Source organism: Zingiber officinale, chromosome 11A (assembly GCF_018446385.1).
Source record: "Zingiber officinale cultivar Zhangliang chromosome 11A, Zo_v1.1, whole genome shotgun sequence".
NCBI lineage: Eukaryota > Viridiplantae > Streptophyta > Magnoliopsida > Zingiberales > Zingiberaceae > Zingiber > Zingiber officinale.
In genome coordinates this window covers 70740258-70750536 of record NC_056006.1, presented here as the reverse complement: position 1 = coordinate 70750536, position 10279 = coordinate 70740258, and the positions used below count along the sequence as shown (strand labels likewise).

The 10279-nt window shown below is 41.1% G+C and overlaps 2 long non-coding RNA genes across 3 annotated transcripts; both read left to right on the top strand.

The window, feature by feature from the left end:
* The first annotated feature begins 3204 nt into the window (after positions 1–3204).
* Positions 3205–4125, top strand: LOC122032779. Its single transcript, XR_006126226.1, has 3 exons — positions 3205–3266; positions 3346–3420; positions 4070–4125. It is a non-coding gene; the product is annotated as an uncharacterized LOC122032779 (long non-coding RNA).
* A 4051-nt stretch (positions 4126–8176) lies between these two features.
* On the top strand, positions 8177–9770 carry LOC122032046. Of its 2 annotated transcripts, XR_006125935.1 has the most exons (4): positions 8177–8914; positions 8994–9068; positions 9157–9250; positions 9718–9770. It is a non-coding gene; the product is annotated as an uncharacterized LOC122032046 (long non-coding RNA). The 2 variants fall into 2 exon arrangements; XR_006125934.1 differs by lacking the exon at positions 9718–9770 and having other exon boundaries at positions 9157–9703.
* The last annotated feature ends 509 nt before the right edge of the window (positions 9771–10279 follow it).

Here is a 10279-nt window from a genome sequence, read left to right as displayed (position 1 = left end):
ACGTTCTTCTCGTCCACCGGTGTACTCTTCCAAAGCTCTCTCGTCCTTCGGACGCACCGAGCCCGTCGGCTCCCTTCCTGTGTCGTCCTTCTCGCCAGCTGCGTCTTCCGCTCGATTTCCTGTGCTCCTAAGCTCCTGCACACTCAGACACAGGGATCAAACACAAAGCATGACCTAACCAACTTGGTTGATCACATCAAAACAACCACGGGGTCTAACAATCTCTCCATTTTTGATATGCATCAACACAAGTTTAGGTTAGGGTAAAAATAGACAAACAGTAATTTTAAAGAAATTACTAAACTAACATTTTTAAGCATAAATTTGCAATTAAAATAACTTGCAACTATTTAATTAAGAGTTTAAACAGAATTTTTCAAAAATATTTTTAAAACTCAGATAAAAAAAATTCTCTCCCCCTAAACTTGTACTTTTCTCTCCCCCTTTGATCATAGCAAAAATGGGGTAATAATAAGATAATATGATATTTATTTTAAAAAAATGAATTTTTAGAATTTTCTAAAAAAATTTCTAACTAAAATGAATTTTTTGAATTTTAAAAAAAAAATCTAAGTTAAATGACTTTTTAAAATTTACCAGAAAAAATTTCTAAGTAAAATGAATTTTTAGAATTTTGAAAAAAATTCTAAGTAAAATAACTTTAAAAAAATCCAAGTAAAAATTTTGAAGATTTTCAAAGACAATATTTGAAAAACTTTCAAAGCATTATTTAATTCTAGTTTAATACTTTTTCAGAAAGTTAATTAAATATTTTATTTTAATATTTCAGCTTCCAAGTCGTGGCGAGGCACTAGGTTTTCTTGGTTATTGGAGCAACAACCACTTCCTTAGACAAAGCCTCATAGAGAAATTTTAACGTTTAATTTTCTTGCTGGAAGTCTTAATAATAAAAGAAATTTAGTCTAATAAAGCTTTTGGAACCCAATAGAGGTTCCTTCTGACTGGATTAATCAAAAACTTAGGGGGTATATAATTCTTGGGAATTTTTCTAAGTTGTCCTTGATGATGTTTAACATTCCAGTTTAATTTTTCATAAATACTAAGTTTTGACTTTTGAAAAAACATTTATTTTAAAACATGCATCAGTTTTCAAATGTTCAATTTCTAATTTTAAATTATCATTTTCTGATTTTAATTTATCTAAAATTCTATTTAAGTCAGTAATCTCTTTTTCTAATTTGAATAAATCTTTAGAAAGAGACTTAATAAATTGAAAGGACTGAATCGGGTTAGATTACATACTTTACTTACCTGACTTGGTGATGCTCCCCCTTCACTGCAGCTTTCTTCTTCTGATGTTCCTCCCCCTTCATCTATGCTCATTTCTGAGCTTGACACTTCTTCCAGCTGATGGTTAGCTATTAGCGCTAACCCCGAGAATTCTTCGATGTCTGACTCGGAGGATGAGTCTGAGAATGTGGCCTTCAGGGTCATGTATCTGGAGGATTTTAGCTTCTTGTACTTTACCTTTTCCTTCTCTTTCTGCTTGCTCTTCAATTTCGAGCAGTCATCCTTGATGTGCCCTTCTTCGTTGTAATTGTAGCAGTGGACTGTCCTTCTCTTTTGATAATGTTTACTCGACTGCGATCTAAATTCGTTAGATTTTAAAAACTTATTAAATTGTCTTACCATTAATGCAGCTTCGGATTCATCGATCGATGCTTCAGAGTCAGAACCGTTTATTCTTGCCTTTAAGGCAATGTTCTGACTAGTCTTCTCTACTCCATTGGGCTCTGCAACTCGAGATTCATGAAATTCAAAAGTAGAAAATAAATTTTCTAAAGTACTTACCTCGAAGTCCTTAGAGATGTAGTATGCATCTACTAAGGACGCCCATTCTGGATTTCTGGAGAAGGCATTGAGCGCGTACCGGATCGAGTCCCGGTTCGTTACTTCTTCTCCAAGGTTGTTTAGTTGAGTTATTAGCTCCTTAATCCTTGCTTGAAGTCGTGCTACCTTCTCGCCTTGGTTCATCTGGAGGTTCATAAGTTGAGTCCGGAGGATATCGCTTCTTGCAAGCTTCGCTTCGGATGTATCTTCGTGAAGCTCCAGGAATTTTTCCCAGAGGTCTTTCGCAGAGTCGTAGCTTCCAATCTGATTTACCTCTTGTGGTGGCAGCACGCTAAGCAGATGGAACTCTGCTTTTCCGTTGGCGACGAAATCGGCTTGTTCCTTTTTCGTCTAGGTGTATTCTTCCTTATCTTTTGAAACTACATAGCCATATTTCATGATTAAACAAATATCAAATTCTATCTAGAAAAATTGTAAAATACGGTACCCAAATAATAGTTAAATAATAAGGTTATTTGACAAATAATCTTATTGGAATTTTACAGGAATTTTTAGGAATTTTCTGGAAATTTTTCGGAGTCCGTTTGGCGTAGTTTAAGGGGATCATTTATAGGCTAAGTGGAAGCCCGTTTAAAATACCTAAAAGTGGGAGTTGATTGAGGAAACAAACTTAGGGTTTAATTTATTGAACCTAGGTTTAAAAACCTCACCCAATCTCACTGTGCCCTAATCTCACGCCGACCACTCCATTTCCCTTCCTCCCTCTTGCTCCTTGTCACCGAGATCTCACCGCCGCCCCTCACTCTCCTTATTCTCATCCGCCACCTCCTCTCCTTCGATCACCGGAGCTGGATCTGCCGCCAAGCTCCTGGAGTTGCCCTACCTTGCACGGGCTGCCTTCGGCCAAGAGCAGGAGGTGTCGACCTCTCATGTGCGGCACAATCTTGCGTGACCTAGCATCGTCGAAGCCGCTAACCATCAGCAGCCCGTGGCCGGCGTAGACGCACACCGAGCATCGAATCTACCTCTTCCCCGACGCCTCTCACTTCTCCGATGCCACAATCCCGAGTTCGCCGGCACTGATCTTCTCATCGTTGGCTGGACTTGCCATCTCCACGGATCGTCGGACGTTTGCTACGGTTGTCCTTCTCTCTGAGTTACATCCCATGCCTAGCCATGCGCACCGCCAGATCGCCGATTCTCTGTCGCCTCGAAGGGCACCTGATGTCGCCGTCGTTTTCCCTCTCCGGCCATGAGCAGGAGGCAGTGGGGTTGTGCCCGTGAGCTGATTTCCCCTCTCCCACACCACTTGATGCCATCACCGATGTTGTGCCCTGGTTGTGCTTGCCACAGTGCTGATCATCGATCATCGATCATCGATGTCGACATTCCAGGCGGACTGGTCGTCACCAGTGAGGCTCTTCCACCACCGTGGGTCGTCGTCTGCTCTAATGGTGAGTGGATGCTCTTGAGTGGATTTTCTTACTCGTTGTGCTCCAATATACTCGTGGCAGCTTACCTATGTACTGGCAGTGAGCTTGACCTTGCCTTGTTGCCCCAATTGGTTCTCTGGTGGACATGGAGCAGCTCAATCAGATCATTGGTGAGGTATAAGCATTCGATCGTTGCTCCTTTGTTGATTTAGTTTCTTTCAAGATTTTCCTCTTTGAGTCTCATGTTAGATTGTTTGGTTTAGGTTGCTGGAGATGTTTTCGTGTGTAATATGATCAGGGATTGTATTGGTTGAGATTGATCTTGGGTCAGATTTGAAATTGTTGGAGGAAGCTAAGGTATGTTATCTTTAGGTAATGAAATGGGTTGATCCTGTGTTAGAAATTGGAATTTAGGAATTTATTCATGAGTTATATTAGTTGTCAAATTGCTAGTTAGCAATTGATCTCGTGGATAAACTATGTATGTTGGATTCATAATGGTTATTTGGTGAATGATTTATATAGGTGGATGCATGATTATTATTAGCATATTATAGAATTGGTTGTTTATTGATGATTGATGCCAGGATTGGATTGTAAATGAATTAATGGATTCATGTTAAGTTGAGAAACTCAAGGATTAAATGATTGGATTAATTGGTGATTTATGTGTAAACCTAACTTAATTAGGTTGTAGTATAATTAAGGTTGATTGGGGGATTACTCAAGGATCATGTTTGATTAGCGTTACCCTAATTAGAATAGGGATTCTGTTTGGTTATTTACTTCCTATGTAATTAGCTAAATAGACTATGTGATCGCAGGACTTTGTTTCGGGACGAGCATCTCGATGTCGGATTTCGGGACAAGATCGACAGATAAAGGCGGGTACTTCTTGCTTTATCTCTTTAGTATTTTGATCCTAGTGCATGAGCTTTATGTTCAGATAGTTGTTGTATCTATCTTGACTCCACTCTTATTTTTCCTGCGTTTGATACTTCCACTCAATCTTTGAGCTACTCGTTTCTGTTTCTATACAGTCTCTCGTTGCTATCGATGATATTTAGCAGATACCGGACACTAGATACTATATTACTAGGTATCAGATACCAGATACCAGATACCAGACATTAGATATTAGGTATTGGATATATATGAGCACCCGATACCATGTTTACATGCTTTGGTTTTCTGTTTATTTACACACCTTACTGAGCATGCTGGCTTCATGTAGCATACCTGTTTCTGTTTATTTATATATGATGACTGTTGCATTGTTCGCATCATGTCATTACATGCATGCCGGTGACCATGACTCCCTTGTGGTTGAGAGGGTCATTGGCTAGGGCCGCACGCCGCCACTCATGGGTAGTAGTGGGCGGCGGCGTTGTCTTGTCGTGCCACACTCGCCACTCATGGGTAGTGGCGGAGTCGCGGTCATAGGAGACCCTGACGTGGAGCTATTCACCTACTATGCAACCTGTCCACCGGTCCACCTCGAGAGAGTAGTGGCGGCTGGAGTGTCGACATGTTGTCATCGATCCGTCCTCTCGACCATACAGGGTCGGTGGTGCGTAGAGGTGGCGGGTGACCATCCGCATACGCTGTTATTATATCTGCTGGTTGTTTACTTATGCTGTTGTTGCTTATCTATGCTGCTGTTACTAGCTTATGTTACTGTTGTTTATTTATGCTGTTATGTTTACATAGGTTGAGATTTATACCTGTGATATGTGTTTAGACACTGACTTGCTTACTGTTGACATGTATATACCTCACACGATACCATGTAGTTATGAGCAGTACTGTAGCAAGACTTTGCTACACTTTACCTTACTACTAGCCTAGGATATGGTTTCAGGTATGGACACTTATTATGATATCACTGTAGTATCTGCTATTTCCATACGAGACTGTATACCTTTGCATCTCTAGTTCTTTACTTTACTCATGCACTATCTGTCTATTACCCACTGAGTCTTTATACTCACCACCCCCAGGTAGCAGGTAAAGGATTTATGGAGTCGCCTGGAGATCCTGTCCGCCAGTTCCACATCACATTCGAGGACGACCTTACGATTTTGGTATTTCTTACGCTATTTGTATTTTTGGGTTTTGTACTTGTTTATGTATTTGAGTTCTCTTGTATTTGGTTTGATATTATTGTGTCAAGCCGAGCCGGCTCGCAGTTAAATGCTTTATGTTTTGTGATCGTTATTTGTGATTTCCGCTGCCTTGATTTTTAGTACAGCTGTGTGGGTTGATTAATATATTTATATATCTGCGTGGTTGTGTTTATTTCTGTTCCAGCCGAGTAGGCTGATTATATAACTGCGTGGTTGTGTAGATATATTCCAGCCGTATGTGGCTGATGTACTTTGTATGTATGTATATCTCAGATTGTCACCCGTATAGGGGAGATGCTGTCGAAATTTTTCAATAAGGACTCCTCTAGGGGCGTGACAATTTATTGGTATCAGATCTACAGGTTTTATGAGGCCTATTTCCTATATTTTGGTTTTTCATGATTTGGTTTCTCAATGTGACTTTTCGGGTTTTGGGACCAGGTAGGGACAGGATTCTCCAAGCTATAGGAGGTATGTTTGAATATTGTTATCTTACATTTCTGTTAGTGCATGCATAGTTGTTATGTTAGTTATGTTATGTATTAGTATGCTTTTGTTAGTACCTTTCCAGTTGTTTGTAGCATACATCAAATGTGTTGGGTCAATTACTGATCACGGTTGACCCTACTAGAGATCAAGGAATACAGTCTCATAGGACTTCTTTTACTATACCACTAGTGTTATTAATTTCTGCTATCACTAGTTTAGTAGTGGTTAGTATATGCTAAATATCATATTGTTTCGGTTTGTGGAGAACCAATTTACTCGTATTGCCTCGGTTCGTAGAGAACCAATTTACTCTTGTTGTGGACAGTAGAGGACTGACCAAGTTACTCTTATTGCTTCGGTTAGTAGAGGACCGATGTACCCTTGTCCATTTGAGTTCATGACTTGTACAGACGAAGAATTGTTTGAGTTAGCTGCATACCATTACTGGCTTGACTAGTTTGTAGAGGATCGATGTATCCTATTCTATGGAGACTTTAACCATAGACTGTATGTACCTGGTAGGATGACTTTGAGGGTACATTTGGGATAGGTGACCCCCACTGACGTGAAAAAGTATAGAGCTAGCTGCTTAACACTTACATGATACCTTTGTTATATAGGTGTATGAGATGATGAGTACATTCAGATATATGACTTGTACTGATGAAGAAAGGATGATGTTAGCTGCGTATCCTTTATGTGACTGGGCACCATATAAAGGAAGATGAAGAAAATATTTATTGAGAACAACATATCTCGGTGATTATGTTGAGGTGTTTGAGAGAGTACTTCTCTACCTCCTTGGGAGGCGTGATGATTTATAAGGCGATGGTTAGCTGATTTGTCTATTTTTGTCCCATGGGAGATCCTGACTCATGGACCGATTGGACATAGGTAGATATCCTCGATGATACATATTGATATATGATCTGTGGGGATGCAAAGTATGTGGTGTTAGTTGCCTAACACCTACGAGGTTCTACCATCACTGAATGGAAATGTCAGATGATAATATTCGAGTAGCAGAGTGACCATTGGCAGTTATGTCAATTAGCTACTCATTGAGGGTACACCTCTACCCTTGTGTCCATTGCTCGTCACTAAAGGTTACTGAACCGCAGGTGGAGCAATCGTAGTATGGGTTACAAGACCTTGAACACACGATCATTTACTAAAGGTCTTGAAGTCTATATGTTAGATCAGGATGTTCGATATTTTTATCGACAATTGTCGGACACTTACGGTACGACTATGAGAATTATGGAGATACTTTATATCTGTGGGAGGTTAGGTGTGATCCTGAGTCACTTCTTATCCAGGAGGAGTTTCTGTAGGAAAACACCTCGATATGGATTTGTGATACATCTGGGTGACACCCGATGTATAGGGACTTAGAGCGTTTCTATTGGTTGAATGACAAAAAAAAAAAAGACATCGCGAATTTTGTAGCTTGATGTCTAGTATGTCAGCAAGTGGAGGCTGAACATCGAAGGTTAGTAAGATTAGTTCAGTAGATTCGGATACTGGAATGGAGTTGAGCGCATGTTATAATGGATTTTATTGTAGGATTACCAAGACACAAAGAGGATAGGATGTGTTGGAAAATCATTGATTGGTTGACTAGATTTATTTTCCTTTCTATCGATCTGTAGAACAGATACTTTGGATCGAGTAGCAGGGTTTTATTTTAGAGAGATTATCGGACTTCATGGTATATCTCTGAGTGTTATATTGGATTGAGACCCATGATTCACCTCACGTATCTCGCAGAGTTTGTAGCATTGTGAGTGTAGAGCTTTGTTGAAGTGGAGGTTTTCACCCTCTGACAGATGGACAGTCGGAGCACGTTATGTGGATGTTAGAGGATTTGCTGATACTAGTTGTTGTGGATTTTGGAGATGATTGATTTACTTACAGTTGGCTAGACATCAGTGTGAGAGTAGCGGAAGCAGGATGAGCTCATAACCTACAGAGTCATCTTTGACAGTTGGAGATTTGTTATGATACTTGATATATGAGTATGTTGTTTGTTACCTTTAGATACCAAGCGATCCTTATAATTAAGTGGATCGATGTAAAATACGGTACCCAAATAATAGTTAAATAATAAGGTTATTTGACAAATAATCTTATTGGAATTTTACAGGAATTTTTAGGAATTTTCTGGGAATTTTTCGGAGTCCGTTTGGCGTAGTTTAAGGGGATCATTTATAGGATAAGTAGAAGCCCGTTTAAAATACCTAAAAGTGGGAGTTGATTGAGGAAACAAACTTAGGGTTTAATTTATTGAACCTAGGTTTAAAAACCTCACCCAATCTCACCGTGCCCTAATCTCACGCCGACCACTCCATTTCCCTTCCTCCCTCTTGCTCCTTGTCGCCGAGATCTCACCGCCGCCCCTCACTCTCCTTATTCTCATTCGCCACCTCCTCTCCTTTGATCACCGGAGCTGGATCTGCCGCCAAGCTCCCGGAGTTGCCCTACCTTGCACGGGCTGCCTTCGGCCAAGAGCAGGAGGTGCCGTCCTCTCATGTGCGGCACAGTCTTCGTGACCTAGCATCGTCGAAGCCGCCAACCATCAGCAACCCGTGGCCGGCATAGACGCACACCGAGCGTCGAATCTACCTCTTCCCCGACGCCTCTCACTTCTTCGATGCCACAATCCCGAGTTCGCCGGCACTGATCTTCTCACCGTTGGCTGGACTTGCCATCTCCACGGATCGTCGGACGTTTGCTATGGTTGTCCTTCTCTCTGAGTTGCAGCCCATGCCTGGCCATCCGCACCGCCAGATCGCCGATTCTCTGTCGCCTCGAAGGGCACCTGATGCCGCCATCGTTATCCCTCTCCGGCCACGAGCAGGAGGCAGTGGGGTTGTGCCCGTGAGCCGATTTCCCCTCTCCCACACCACTTGATGCCATCACCGACGTTGTGCCCTGGTTGTGCTTGCCACAGTGCTGATCATCGATCATCGATCATCGATGTCAACATTCCAGGCGGACTGGTCATCATCAGTGAGGCTCTTCCACCACCGTGGGTCGTCGTCTGCTCTAATGGTGAGTGGATGCTCTTGAGTGGATTTTCTTACTCGTTGTGCTCCAATATACTCGTGGCAGCTTACCTATGTACTGGCAGTGAGCTTGACCTTGCCTTGTTGCCCCAATTGGTTCTCTGGTGGACATGGAGCAGCTCCATCAGATCATTGGTGAGGTATAAGCATTCGATCGTTGCTCCTTTGTTGATTTAGTTTCTTTCAAGATTTTCCTCTTTGAGTCTCATGTTAGATTGTTCGGTTTAGGTTGCTGGAGATGTTTCTGTGTGTAATATGATCAGGGATTGTATTGGTTGAGATTGATCTTGGGTCAGATTTGAAATTGTTGGAGGAAGCTAAGGTATGTTATCTTTAGGTAATGAAATGGGTTGATCCTGTGTTAGAAATTAGAATTTAGGAATTTATTCATGAGTTATATTAGTTGTCAGATTGCTAGTTAGAAATTGATCTCGTGGATAAACTATGTATGTTGGATTCATAATGGTTATTTGGTGAATGATTTATATAGGTGGATGCATGATTATTATTAGCATATTATAGAATTGGTTGTTTATTGATGATTGATGCCAGGATTGGATTGTAAATGAATTAATGGATTCATGTTAAGTTGAGAAACTCAAGGATTAAATGATTGGATTAATTGGTGATTTATGTGTAAACCTAACTTAATAAGGTTGTAGTATAATTAAGGTTGATTGGGGGATTACTCAAGGATCTTGTTTGATTAGCGTTACCCTAATTAGAATAGGGATTCTGTTTGGTTATTTACTTCCTATGTAATTAGCTAAATAGACTATGTGATCGCAGGACTTTGTTTCACGGCATCCCGATGTCGGATTTCGGACAAGATCGATGATAAAAGCGGTACTTCTTGCTTTATTTCTTTAGTATTTTGATCCTAGTGCATGAGCTTTATGTTCGTAGTTCTTTGATTCATCTTGACTCCACTCTTATTTTCCCCGCTTGATACTTCCACTCAATCTTTGAGCTACTACTGTTTTTCTACGGTCTCTCGTTGCATCGATGATATTTAGCGTATCTGACACTAGATACTATATTACTAGGTATCGAGATACCGATACCGTATACCAAATACCGCATTAGATATTAGGTATCGATATATATGGGCACCGATACCATGTTTACATACTTTCGTCAGCTTTTATTTACACTTCTTGTGAGCTTCAACTTTATTATATATACGACGATCCGCACGCGTATCGTCGCAATCTTACGCGAACGGCCGTCTCCCTGTGGTCGAGAGGGTCATTAGCCATACACATCTGCCACCCACGTGGCCACGGCGCGCGGGCTCGCGTGTTCCGTGCCGCTCGCTACCACCTTGAGTGCAGCCGAGCACGGGGACCCC